The sequence below is a fragment of the Eumetopias jubatus genome, unplaced genomic scaffold, assembly GCF_037043125.1.
Source record: "Eumetopias jubatus isolate StellerSeaLion01/CBP00866 unplaced genomic scaffold, mEumJub1_p1.0 scaffold_8, whole genome shotgun sequence".
Taxonomy (NCBI): Eukaryota; Metazoa; Chordata; class Mammalia; order Carnivora; family Otariidae; genus Eumetopias; species Eumetopias jubatus.
The window spans coordinates 37,787,512-37,802,066 of NW_028274814.1; positions in this window are offsets into that span (position 1 = coordinate 37,787,512).

Here is a 14,555-nt window from a genome sequence, read left to right on the forward strand (position 1 = left end):
TAATAATGAGGCCATATTCAATTTTCCCCATTTGCTCCCAAATATCTTTTGAAGTTGGTTTTTTGAAACCAGGACACAATCAAGGATCATGCATTGCATTTTATTGTTATTTCTCTCAAATCTATTTTAATCCAAAACAATCACTTTGCCTTTTATAGTGTTGATTCTTGAAGAGACAGGTACTAACCTGTATATCTCATATACTATTCCAGACCATGAATTTGTCTAATTATTTCCCCATAGTGTCATTTAATTTGTTCCTTTGTCTGTATATTTCCTGTAAACTGAAAGTTAGATCTAGAAGGTTTGGTTAGATTCTGGTTAAAACTTCTTGGCAAGAACACATCTTAGGTATTGCCTCTGGTTCTATCTTAACAGTGGAAGCTGTCGTCAGGAGGTTATTTCCAGGGTGGAGGACAGGTGAGAAAGAGGCAGAGTGTGGGCTGGAAGGAGCCCGGGCCTTCCTCAACTGGTTACTGCACCAAATCTCAGAATGTGGGTCAGGGCAGGACCTTCCTTGACCAGCTGGGAGCTTGGGAGGCAGGCTCAGGCTCAGGACCCTGGTGCACAGGCCCCACTGCCAGAAGTCGTGAGCGGCGGCTCAAGGCCTTTCCCAGGAGCTTGGTGACAACTCTGGCCCCTTCTTCTGGATTTGAGTGGCAGTGATGCAGCATGCTATAAGGAAGAAGAACAAACTTTGGAGGCAGAGCGAGAACTGCAATTTTTCAGCTTTTTGGTTTCAGGCAGGTCACTTGAACTCCTGGAGCCTTGGCTTCCTTGTCTGTGAAATGGGCCCTGTAATTATCCTGCTTAACAGAGTAGTTTTAGGGATTAGCACTATGACAAGGGATACCTGGCACATGGTGGGTGCTCGGTAGACGGAAGTCACTGTCAGGGAATAGAGCTTTGGGTTCAGCCACGGGCCTGGGGCCAGTACTTGAGGCTGCCTCTTTACCATCCCACAATAGGATGACTGAGTACTATTCCCCCAGGTGTTGGGGTGGGGTGAGGCTTGAAGCAGCTGTAGCCCTTTCTGACATAAGGGGCTATTAATTCTCTAATTAAAACAAGCCAGTGAGTGGAGGCTGGCAGCAAACAAAGCCATTTCATGGGTCTTCAGAGCTGGCCACCAGTATGTGGTTTACCGGGTGACCCTCTTTGCCTGCTTATTAATTTAATCCAGGATGGCTGCTGGAAGTGCATCTGCTGTGGCAAGTCTGTGCATTTGTCCTTTGTTTCCTTGGTTAACCTCAGAGTCCTTTTTTTTTTTTGTTTAAATATATTTTTTTAAAGATTATTTATTTGACAGAGAGAGACAGCGAGAGAGGGAACACAAGCAGGGGGAGTGGGAGAGGGAGAAGCAGGCTTCCAACGGAGGAGGGAGCCCGATGTGGGGCTCGATCCCAGGACCCTGGGATCATGACCTGAGCTGAAGGCAGATGTTTAACCCACTGAGCCACCCAGGCGCCCCCCTCAGAGTCTTCTGTAATACAGTTTTTAGGTCATATCATTTGCTCATAAACTCTGGAGTTAAGATGAGGAAAAACTCAACCTCTTGAGATTTAAAACCAACATAGGGGCACCTGGGTGGCTCAGTCAGTTGAGCATCCCACTCTGGATTTTGGTTCAGGTCATGATCTCGGGGTCATGGAATCGAACCCCACATCAGCTCCACGCTCAGCACAGAGTCTGCTTGAGTTTCTCTCCCTCTGCCCCTCCTGGGGCGCGGGAGCATGCTCTCACTCTCTCGTGTAAATAAATAAACTTTTTTTTTAAGATTTTATTTATTTATTTGACACAGACAGCGAGAGAGCACAAACAGGGGGAGGGGCAGAGGGAGAGGGAGAAGCAGACTTCCTGCTGAGCAGGGAGCCCCACACGGGCTCGGTCCCAGGATCCCGGATCATGACCTGAGCCGGAGGCAGACGCTTAACCAACTGAGCCACCCAGGCGCCCCCCAATAAATAAACCTTTAAAAACAAAAAACCAATACCAACATAAACTGGTTGAGAGTAGCTTTCTACATGAGAAACCCACCCCAAAATATGGTTAATGAATTGAGCAAATGATGGAGAGTAGGGAAGTCTCCCAATTGGCAATAGGACTTATGATTCGAATGTTACACTTTGGTCAGGATGCTTTTGGTTTCAAATAAGTAGAAGTGGCCTTAACAATAAGGACATATCTCACATAACCGGAAGTCCAGAAGGAAATGTCTGGATGATTTGGCAACTGCACAACATCAGGGCTCTGTTTCAGCTTCTCTGTGATTCTCGTGGCTTCGCCCTCATGATCACAAGGTGGCTGCTATAGCACCAAGTATTATATACTGTTGTGACAATAAACAAAGATGGCAAAAGAGGGGAATCTGCTCCAAAAATCCCCCAGCCAATGTCAATATCCCCTTATGTCTCTGACTGGAGTGGGTCATATGCCTACTCCTAAGCCAAATCACTGTCAAAGAAACCTGAGTCCCCAGCATGGGTCAGGCTAGTCATATTTCAGTCCCTAGGGCTGGGTCCACCTTCCCTGAAAATATTGCCACTCTGAACAAAATGGTAAGGAACAAAGAAGGAATTGGGTAGACAACCAGCAATGTCTACCTGAGTAACTAAAGAAAGTCATCCTCAGATCGGCTCTGTCCCGAGCTTCCTGAGAAGTGTGTCTGCATTGAGTCTAGCAAATTTAAGCCAAAAAACAAGACTCAAGAAATGCCATCTTTATGTGCAGGGAGAGGTAGATTCCAAGGAGATAGCAAGAAAAGAAGCAAACTCTGAGCTTTCTTTGGCCACATCAGGTACAAACCTTAATTATGAAGTTTCGAAATAAGACGTGGCTTTGTTTTCAGAGAAGATTGCTCAAGTAAAAAGAGCAGCTCCTTTTTGGTAAGAACCAAAAATTATCTTTGTCACAACAAAACAGCCACAACGGCTCTGCCATCTGCCAAGAGCTGTGCAGACAGGTGCCTGGGGCTGGAGGGCAAACACTTGGGGCCATGGTTCTGGGGCCTTCTCCTGGGCCCCCTCACTGATTTCATGAGGAACTGGCAAGTACATGTTTGTCTGAAAGGAGTAGCTACTAGTTTTGCCTTGTATAAAGGAGGGTCCAATTCTGCCCAATCTCCTGATTTTCCAAGTCGTTAAAATTTAACATTTTTTTAAAGATTTTATTTATTTATTTGACAGAGAGAGACATAGCAAGAGAGGGAACACAAGCAGAGGGAGTGGGAGAGGGAGAAGCAGGCTTCCCGCTGAGCAGGAAGCCCGATGCGGGGCTCGATCCCAGGACCCTGAGATCATGACCTGAGCCGAAGGCAGACGCTTCAACGACTGAGCCACCCAGGCGCCCTTAAATTTAACATTTTTATCTGAAATTGTCTCATTTTAGAAAACTAACAAAAACATTTTTTTTTAATATTTTAAATCTGGTGGACCAAACACAACATCTGTGGGTCCTATTTTGACCTGCAGGTAAATGGGCATAAAGGATATGATTGGGGTAATGGAAATGTTCTAAAATGCATTGAAGATAATGCTTGTACAGTTTAACTTGGTCAGTTTACTAAAAATCATTCAACTGTACAGTTAAAATAGATGAATTATGTAAAATATGCCTCAAGAAAGAATTAAAAAAAAATCTATCTTCAGACAGTAGGCCTGCTGCCTATGGACTAGAATATTTATTCTTAAGCTTTGCTTTTGGTTTTCTAAAGGCACCAACCCGCCCAATAGCTGAGGATTGACCACATCAGTTTACAAGGGAGGGAGTAAAGCCTAGTGTTACTATGTGGGCCATGGGGTCACCTGAGTTCAATTCTACCTTCCCCAATTACTAGTCATGTGACCGTAGGCAAGTTAATTCTCTAAGCTAGTTACCTTCTTGAGACTCAGTTTTCTCATCTCTACAATGGAATGGTAATAATAATACCTAGAAGATTAAATGGAATGATATAATACATGTAAAACATCTGGCACAATATAAGTTTTCAAGTAATAGTATATTTGTTTTTAGGAGTTCTTGCCACAAAGCTCAGCCTACGCATTTTGAGCCTGGATTGTGGGTCTCTCCTTGTCCTTCCTGGGAGATGGGTTATACTTAAGTCTACTGCTCTTTCGTGGGGTGGACCGAAAATACTGTTGCTAATGCTCCCTAGCACCTGTCAGGAGGACTCCCCGCCAAGCCTCAGAGGTTTACAGTGCTCACAGATTTTCAACCCACATTTTCACCATAAAGAGATGAGATTCGGGACTTCCCAGGGCTTCTAGGAGCTGTGTGCACATCTGCAGGAGAGAGTAGTGTCCCCAGAGAAGTTCAGGTTTAGGCTCCTTTTTCTTACGAATTCAAAGAGGGTGGATTCGCATCTTTCTGTTCCTGTAGTTCAAGCCAGACTCCCGCTGGCTTAATCGCCATGAACTGCTGGTGTCTTTTGTCAGTCACACAGCAGAGACAGAGGTGAGGCTTGCAGGAGGATGCTGTGACCCACCCCCCCTCCACCCGCAGTCAGTTTTTCTGTGTCCCGCAGTGGGCTGTGTGTCGGGCTGGAATTCTGGGAGTCCCGGGCCACGTGGAAGCCCGCACTCGCCATCTCCATGTGTTTGCCTTCACCCCGCTGACCCGACTCCACCCCAACAAATGCTGCTCCTGCAAGGGCCATAGGACACTCCCTTTCTCCATGAGAGTGAATTCTCACCTACTTGGTTCAGACCGTTTTTAGAGATATTCCCCACATATGACCTGAAGGGAAGGCACTTTGGCCCTCACTGGGGCCCGGTCACTGCCCCCCATGGACTCCTGAGCGGAGAGGACAGGAGGCCCCACCAGCAGAGCCCCCAGCACCCCTGAGAAACCTAGGAGGGGTCCTTCCACAAGCTATGCACAGGCACAGCACAGGGGCTGAACACATCCGGGCTTCAGGGGAAGTGAGGAGACCCTGCCTGTACTCCCAAGCCAGTGTGGACCCCAGGCCCTGAAAATGTCGGGGAAAGAGAAACCCGTGTCAAGCTAGACACCTTGTGCTGGTGCTCAGTTCCCCGGGTTCTGTGCCCTCTCTCTGCCTTGCTCTGATTCTGGTTGTCTCTCTCTAATCCTATAGGCTTCTCCTCCTGCCCACATCCCGTCAACTGACACCCTGTGCAGTCAGCAAGCAGCTCGGGCCTCTTACATGAACGAGGCCATTATTACCGGCCACCAGCCCCTCCCTGAGGGCTGGGGGGCTTGGGCTGGGGTGGGAACAGGGCGCAGGGGTGAGCTTCTGTGCCCTGTTCTGTCAAAACTGCGCCATCAGGTATGCGTGCAGAGGTGGGGAGCCCCTCTTCTCATCTACCCTCACGGGGCGGAGGAAAGCCACGCCGAGAAAGCTTTCAGTTCACATTAGGTGTTAGGGGCTGGGTGGCACGATGGTGAGCAGAGCAAGACCCACGCTTGTCGTGTGATTTTTAGAAACTTGAAGTGAAACTGCAGATCTTGAGGCTTCTGTGTGACGGAGGCTTTCTAACCGGCTTTTATGCCCTGGAGCAGAAAAGCCTGCAGCAGGAACAATGCTCGGGCTAAGGAACACTTCGGTGTGAGGGCCTGAGCGGTTCGGGCCCACCGCCGCCCCGACCTTCCTTGTTCTGAAGGTCAACAGCAGTTGAGGTCTGTGCCCTGCAACGGAGAACCTGGCTATCACTGCCCCGTGGTGGTCCTGGTGTGCCTCTGGAGTTGGTCCGGCCTCCCCAGCAAGAGTTACAAGCTCCTGCAGGACTGGGGCGGAGCAGCCGATGCTACTTTAACCTCCACACTCCGAGAATACCTCTTGATTCCGTCACCCAACAGCTGCTTGCAGTGGGGGCCTTGTCTCTCCGCTCTTAGGGCTTTACCCTCACAATGCTTGGCACAGGGAGGCGCTCAATTCATGGTTCCTAGATGAAGGAGTGATATTTTTTTCATTAACAAAGGACAAGAACGACCTTTATGAAATTTTGCAGGGGGTGCTTAGACCTAAACTTGCTCCATTGGTATCACAGCTCTGCCTTCTCTTCACCTACGAAGATGCCTTGGTGTTAGGATTTCTTATTCAGTAGTGCTCTGGGATGAATTGCGTCCTTCCGAAATTCATATGGTGATGGAGACCGGGCCTTTAAAGAAGTTAAAATGAGGTTATTAGAGTGGGCCCTAAACCAGTCTGACTGGGGTCCTTTTTTTTTTTTAAGATTTATTTATTTATTTGACAGGAGAGAGAGAGAGAGAGAGAGAGAGAGAGCATGAGCAGGAGGGGCAGAGGGAGAGGGAGAGAAAACCTCAAGCAGACTGTGCTGAGCATGCAGCCCAACATGAGGCTCGACCCCACAATCCCGAGATCTCGACCTGAGCCGAAACCAAGAGTCAGACGCTTGCGCCACCCGGATGCCCCTGGTGTCCTTCTAAGAAGAGGAAATTTGGACACACAGTGAGACACCAGCAGCACACACACACAGAGGAAAGGCCACTTGATGACACAAAGAGAGGCAGCCACCTGCAAGCCAAGCAGAGAGCCTCAGGAGAGACCAGATTGGTTGACACTTTGATCTTGGACGTGTGGCCTCCAGAATTGTGAGGAAATAAATTTCTGCTGTCCAAGCCCCCAGTCTGTGGTACTCTGTTGTTTTGTTTTGGCAGTCAGAGCAAAGCAATACAAATAGAGAAGTTGAGACCCCCCCGGAAGGGAAGTATCTTCTGTCACAGATTAAGTGCCCAAGCTTTCTGGAAATCCCCCACTGTTCTGTATCACATGTGTGGGAGTTCCCAAAGGGGTACTACAGTCCAGCTGTGGCTTGGGCTTACTCTTTCTGATGCTCCCTACACACAAAAAAAGACGGTCCCCGTCTCTATCAAGAATTCTTTCCCTAAAAAAAATAAATAAATAAAAAATTCTTTCCCTGACCCAGGCCTGTCCAAGCTCTTTCCCACTCTCTCCCACTCTGCCCCACATCATGTAAGCACCCCTGTGACAGGTGTCGCCTCACATTGTAAGGAAGAACAGGGCACAAGCTGCACATGGTTGAGGTGACCCCCGAGAACATTCTCTCAGGGCTCGGCTCTCTTTGCACAGGTGGACCGAACTAGGCAGTCCATCCATGGGCTGTTTTAAGCTATTGTGTCCGTCAGGGTAGGGGTGGGGGCGGCAGAGGCGAGCTCCTAGACACCTGCCAAGAAGCTGCATGTTGGGGTGGGCATATGGAAATGTGAGTCTGAACAATTCATGGGGAAAGACAGGCGAGACATAAATGGGCAGAAGACCAAAAGGCAACTAATGAGCGGAGTCCTGGTCCGGCCGTTTGGACAACTGCCTGTTTATTGAAAAGATCCAAAAGGAGGCCGGGGCCCCAGGGGCCGTGGGTAGGCAGACTCCCTCCACAGCTCAGCCCCCAGAGTTCTTTCTTGCGTGCCTGTCAGACTCTTTGTCCCTTTTTTTCCTGCAGGTGCCTAGAAAAACTGCTTTCTCACCTGAGTTCCTGCTTCCCAAGTCTGCTTGGGTCATCCTTTGCCAACTTTTGCCCATCCACATAGGATGTGAGCCAAGTACAAGAGAACTCCTTTCAGGTTTTGAAAAACATTTTGCAGTTAATAATTGCAGGCACTTCTTGGTTTACTTAGGCGTACCTTATTTGTATTCTGGAATAGTGTTTTCTGGTAGGTTCCAAGTCCTCTGTTTAGTCTCCTAAGTCCAAGGGCACCTGGGGGGCTCAGTCGGTTAAGCGTCTGCCCTCGGCTCAGGTCATGATCTCAGGCCCCTGGGATAGAGTCCCATGTTGGGCTCTCTGCTCGGCAGGGAATCTGCTTCTCCCTCTCCCTCTCCCTCTCCCTCTGTTCTTGTTCTCTCTCAAATAAATAAAGTCTCGGGCGCCTGGGTGGCTCAGTTGGTTGAGCGACTGCCTTCGGCTCAGGTCATGATCCTGGAGTCCCGGGATCGAGTCCCGCATCGGGCTCCCTGCTCAGCAGGGAGTCTGCTTCTCCCTCTGACCCTCTTCCCTCTCGTGCTCTCTGTCTCTCATTCTCTCTCTCTCAAATAAATAAATAAAATCTTTAAAAAAAAAATAAAATAAATAAAGTCTCCCAAGCCCAAAATCAAGATCTTGGCATGTCTGTGTTCCTCACTGGAGGCTCAGGGGAATAGTGGGCTTCTAAACTTGTTCACATTGGGGCGCCTGGCTGGCTCAGTCGGTGGAGCATGTGACTCTGGATCTCGGGGTTATGAGTTCAAGCACCACGCTGGGTGCAGAGATTACTTAAAAATAAAGTCTGTAAAAAAAAAAAAAAAGAAGGGGGGCGCCTGGGGGGCGCAGTTGTTTAAGCATCCGACTCCTAGTTTTGATTCAGGTCATGATCTCAGGTTCGTGAGATCGAGCCTCGTGTCAGGCTCCATGCTCAGCAGAGAGTCTGCCTGAGATTCTCTCTCCTTCTCCCTCTGTGCCTCCCGCTTGTGCTCTCTCTCTCTCTCTCAAAAATAAATAAGTAAATCTTTAAAAAGGAGGAAATTGCCTTTCAGGTCCTAAGTTAGTAGTCCCTTCTGTCATGGATGGTGTTCAAGCTCTGACTCAAAACAGTCCCCCTTTTTTTTAATTTTATTTATTTATTTTTAAGATTTTTATTTATTTATTTATTTGAGAGAGAGAGAATAAGAGAGAGCACAAGAGGGAAGAGGGTCAGAGGGAGCAGCAGACTCCCTGCTGAGCAGGGAGCCCGATGCGGGACTCGATCCCGGGACTCCAGGACCATGACCTGAGCTGAAGGCAGACGCTTAACCATCTGAGCCACCCAGGCGCCCAAAACAGTCCCTTCTTTTGAGCCTTTGGGAGGCCTCTGGCTTTGTCGGCAACATCTCCTTCTTTCATCTGTTATCTGAGTTGTCTTCAGGTGTCTGGAGAAGCTTCATAAGCTGATCCATCTTCACCTAAAATAGCAACCTCAGCTTACAGCAGGACTTGGGCACTCAAGGCACATACTGTCTGCCTCTTGTTTTAAGCCAGTTTCCTACCATCTCAATGCCCCCATCTCCATGAGCAGTTTCCACTCAGAAAGTATCCCAAAGGGCTCCTCAGGGGCTGCTCTGCTCATCCCTTCAGACTCTGGTGACTCACCAATGATGAGTCCCCCAAAACTCGGCTATCGCCACTGCAGATGGCTCCCGGGGGAAGTCACTGCACTTTCAGATTCAGACAGTCATCTGAGGGTTGCTCCCAAAGCCAGGTTCATGGGCTGTGGAAAAGCAGACCAAGAAACAAAGATCTGAAAAGGACAAGCAGTGAGATGGATGCAAATCTATTTTATCCATTGGAATGGATTTCCTTGTAATCCCTCAATGCCCCAGATGGGGCAGGGCTTCTAGAGGGAAGGTAATATGCACTATTACCTCTCTGCATCACGTAATAGACTTTACTTAACTTTCCTTTGCTGCCACTCAGCCTCCATCCTTTCAGTTCCTTAAACTTTCCACCTCAGGACCTTTGCTCTACCCTTGGCCTGCAATGCTTCTTCCTCTGGCTAACTTCTGGCCATCCTTCAGATTTATTTGAAATAACCTTTCCTGTGGGAAACAGTCTTGTACCCCCCCTGCTCTGGGTTGGGTCTCCCTTCTCTGCTATTCTTATCCTTCCATACCCTAAATGTAATTCTTTTCAGAACTAACTGATCATTTCTTCATGTTCTGTCTCCCTATAGACTGCAAACTTCATGAGTGTGGGGACCATACCCATTACATTGTCTGGCATACACTGACCTCAGTAAATACTTGGTGAATGAATGAATGAGAAAGAAAATAGAAGCAAATAATTAATCATTCCTTCATCAGTGATCGCTTAATAAATGTCAGGCACTGGAAGTATCAAAACAAAATTCAACATAGCCCCCCACAGTCAGGAAATCCACAGTTGAGCGCGTTCTGGGAAGCAGAGTCTGGAGATTCGAGCAGGAGCAGGAGAAGTGATGGAGGAGAGAAGTCCAGGCCACTAAGGCAGAGCACTTTCCATTTGCTTTGAGTTCCTGCCTTCACATTGTGGGATCGGACCTGCCTGGCCAGTTTTTGCCCCAAGATGACCACTTGGATTTCTGGAGAAAGTAAAAGTCTTCTTTGTCACCCTTAGTTACTGACCCCAAGAATCTGGTCCTCTTTCCGCACCCTGGCTTGCTCCTAGACTTTCTTACCAACTTGCCCGGGTTCTTACATCCTTTCTCTTCGCGGCCCTGGTGGGTTTTTTATCATGCACTGGGGCCCACCCAGGTGGCCCCTTCCCTCCAGCCTGAGTCAGCTCATCACCCTGACAAAAACTGCATTTAAAGTTTCATTATTTTATTTGCATATAAAAGGTAATCCTTTCTGCCCTCGGGCAATTTGTTTCTTGTATTCTATCTTTAAAAATATTTAAGCCCCCTGTATTTGCATTTTAACACAGACTCTGCAGGTTCCATGTTTGGAGGTGGAGTCACCCCAAATCTCTCCATTTGCGTTTGGAGGTAAGGAAATGTTGCCTCAGAGGTTGCTCTGACATAGAACAATTCCAGATGCAAATTGATGTTCTTGGTTAGTTGGGGGTGGTGAGGGGTTGGCACACACAACCCCCAAGCCTGGATCTTAAGCCCAGAGGGACTGACCCTTCCCTAATCACCAGCATGACTGAGAGTCTGTGGGGAAGTACTGGGGGGGTCTTTGGTCAGTCTTGAAAAGTAAGTCCTAATTGTGGAGGTATTCTTTTTTTTTCTTTTTAAGATTTTATTTATTTGAGAGAGAGAGCATGGGAGAAAGCTCAAACAGGGGGAGCAGCAGAGGAGAGGGAGAAGCAGGCTCCCCGCTGAGCAAGGAGCCCCCCTCAGGGCTCCATCCTAGGACTCCAGGATCATGACCCAAGATGAAGGCAGACACGTAACGAACTGAGCCACCCAGGTGCCCCTGTGGAGGTATTGTAAGCTCTATTTCAGGAATGTTTTGAGGACCGACATGGCCCTTTTCTCCATCTTGACCCACCTCCTCCATTTGAAATGGTCTCTGGGGTAATATACCCTCAGCTTGGAACTTCTGGTGTATCACCGTCCACAGATTGTTTTCCTCCAGGGGACTTCAGTTTCTCTCCATAAATCGAAGCTGCAAGCATCTTTTCACCTGCATCTGGAGAGGGCAGGAAGGAGAGGGTGTGGGCCTCAGAGGCCAGATGCCCACACCTCAGCTGGTTCCCTGGGCTCAGCCTGTGCCTGCAGTGTCTCTCCGTAGGGGAAGCTACAGGCATGGAGGCATTCCTTTCACTCCATGCTCTGGGAGCAGAGGAACCCAGCATTGTCCTCTGAACTTCAGTGCCACGTCGGAAGCGTAGTCCCCAGAGAGTCCCCGAGGTCAGTGGTAAGCACAGGGGCTCTTGGAGATGGGTGGAGGAAACGTGATTATGTTTGAGGGAGGATGATAGAGTGATGGGGGCAGAGGAGAGGGAGTGCTTTTCTCCTCTTCTCTCTACTTTCCCTTTCTCTTCAGTTCAACAACCATCAGGCACCATTTAAAATGCCTTGAAATAAACCTTTATATTTGGAACTCTGCTGCGTTTGCCTTTGTTGACTTCCATCCCTGGTAAACCAGCACTGGGGAGCAGAAGAGTCTGGATGGGCCCCGTGTGGGATGAGGAAAGGACAAGTTCATGTCATTTCGTCCTCTGATGTCTCCCTCCTTCCGCTGGATGTTGCTCGGGGTCATGTCAAAGCTCACCTCCGTTATGAAGCTGTCACCTACTCCCCTCCTGACTCCCAAAGAATTTGGGTCTTTTATGTGTGTAGATAGTGCCATAGGTTGCAATTTAACTGTTCCACGTGGACCTGTCTCCTCAAATGCAGTGGTTTTTAGCTCTGGCTGCACAGGAGACTCACTAGGGAAGCTTTTAAAAAATATACCAGTACCCAAGTCCCCAGCCCAGGGATTATAGTTTAATTGGTCTGGGGTGGGGCTTAGATCTATGAGGCCTGTAAAAGTTTTCCAGGTAACGCCAATGTGCAGTCAAGGTTGAGAATTGGAGAGCTGGACCCAGCCTTCTCTAGGGCTTTCTTATGTCTGCATGAATATGGAAACATTGACCTAAAAAGGACTTTGGAAAGCAAGTGGCCAGAGAGCCAGTACTGGCCCCTGGGTAGTCATGGGGAGAAGGGCAAATAGAAGTGTCCAGTAGGAAGGTGGTGAAGGCACGTGTGGTGGTGGTTGTCAGCTCATTCTCCCAATGTGTGATGTATACATCTTGGTCAAGGAGACTGAGGTCCATGTGTAGTCCTTGTTCCAGAACCCCTCTGCCTTCCTGAGGATCCTTTGTGTGCCTTATTTATTTTTCACACTTTCTGTTTTCTTCCCCTGGAGGGCTTTAAATAAAGGGCAGGTGTACTATAGTGGTCCTACCTCAGTCACTGACTATGTGACCTGGATGGAGTTTATTAACCAACCCGGACTTCAGGTTCCTCACCTGCCAAATGGTGATGAACGGCTTGCCCGCCTCCCGAGGCTACCATGAGCATCACAAGAAGCCATCCCTGTCCTGAGTTGAGCCCACACTTCAGGCTCAGGGGATAGTGCCATCGCTGTTTTTACCTGGTCCCACCTCTTGGTGGCTACAGAACTGACTAGATGGATTGGCTATTGAAGCCTTGGGGCCTCAGTGTCCACACCTTCTACAATAGGGACAATAATAGATCCTTCACAGATTTGGAAGGCGTCAGGAGGTAAAGGGCAGAGCACAAAGGGGCAGTCGGGAAGCACGGATTGTTGCCCTTCTCCCCGTGCCTCTGTCTCTCTGTCTCCTTGTGCAGGTGCCTCCTGTGATCCCCCTGAATAGTCATAGATTGGGAGGCTCTGGATGGAGCTTTAGGGCTAAAGAGGAGGTGGAGAGATATAGAACAGGGATAAGGAAGTGCACTTTGAGGATAAAAGACCTGCTTAAATCAGAGTAACAGAGACCGTCAAGGAACAGCTCTGAGCCTCTGTTACTGATGCTCCCTAAGTGACAAGAACTGAAGCCTGAAAGAGGTAAGGGAAACTGTTTGGCTTCTTTCATCCACTTACTCATCCACCGAGCAAACACTGATGGCGTCATTGTGATGTGCCAAGCACAGTGCTTGGTGAGCAAGAGCCTCTGCCATCAAAAAAGGTGCATCCTCGTGGTAGAAACACACAGGTACCTGGAAGATTTCAATGTGGTGTGAGTGCTAGGATAGGGGACTGAGCATGGGAGGGGCACCTGACCAGCTCCTGCCTTGGTTTTTGCCCTTGGGGAGGGGACCAAGACTTCTGAGAGTAAAGGCAATGCAAGCTGAGATTGGAACATAGGAATTGGCCAGGCAAAGGGGAAGGAAAACCTTTCCACGTGAACATGTGCCAAGGCCTGGAGGCAACAGGAGCCTGGCTTGTTCCCGGAGTGGCGAAGAATTCGGTGTGATTAACAGGAGATTGTGGGGATGAGCAATAAAACTAGTGAGGTGTTCTGGGACCCTTTCGGAGGGTTTTTAGAAGAGTGAAATGATCTGATTTGCTTTACTGACATCTCTCCTTCTGAGAGGAGAAAATCGTGGAAGAGCTTGTGCTTTACAGGTAGACAAACAGAATGGAATCCTTGGAGGAGGCAATACTCAGACAGGTGAGGACGCCTGGCTGGCTCAGTCAGTGGAGCGTGCAACTCTTAATCTCAGGTCGCAGGTTCGAGCCCCACGTTGGGCCTAGAGCTTACTTAAAAAAAAAATACTCAGGTGGTTGTCTGGGTTTCCAAGGCAGTTGACTCTTTCCCTTCTGTGTTCAAGAATAACACAGCCACCGTCAGCCCAGGAAGTACAGGAAGTCCTACTCTTGCCCAGTCAACACATGGTAATAAAAGTCCTTCACCCCAAGAAGGCTAAGGTCCTCATGTCTATAGTATAGAAAATGCTGGCTCAAATCACACAGTCACACTGGAGGCCTTTCTTGTCTTTGGACTCAGAACCCACTTTGAAGGTAGCAAGACACGGGTATTGGCATGATTGAGTCTCTGAACTAGCCAGAGCAAAGGACCAGAGTACGGGCCCAGATGATATGACAGGTGTAATAAAGAAAGAACCACCACTCCACCCCCCAAAAAGTAGGAAAAGAAAAATAAGAATAAAACAAAGAAAACTGCAGAGAGGGCAAAGGTAAATGTTAGTGCGTGCAAAGAGTGTGTTGGAGACTAGAAACAAAACAATGGAAGAATAGGTGACTCCAAGACAAGGCTTGATTCCTAGAGATACTTCAGTGTTTCCCCGAGGTTGGATAAAATGAAATACAAACAAACAAGAACAGCCAGCCCAGGCTTATCGATAGGCCATTGGCATTTATCATTCCCTCCTAGGCTGCCATGTGAGATTGTGCAGGATGAGCACTGCACAATTCTAGGGGGCACCATTTACATCACTGACATAGACTTATCTATTTATTACAATAATTGTTCCACAGATGGCATAGAAATAGGCCGTGCCGGTGAACGGCTGAGGATGGCTGTGCTGACAGGCCATCCTTTACTAGACACTCTAACTTCATTTACCTCTTCTCCATTACACCAGGTTGAGAAAAC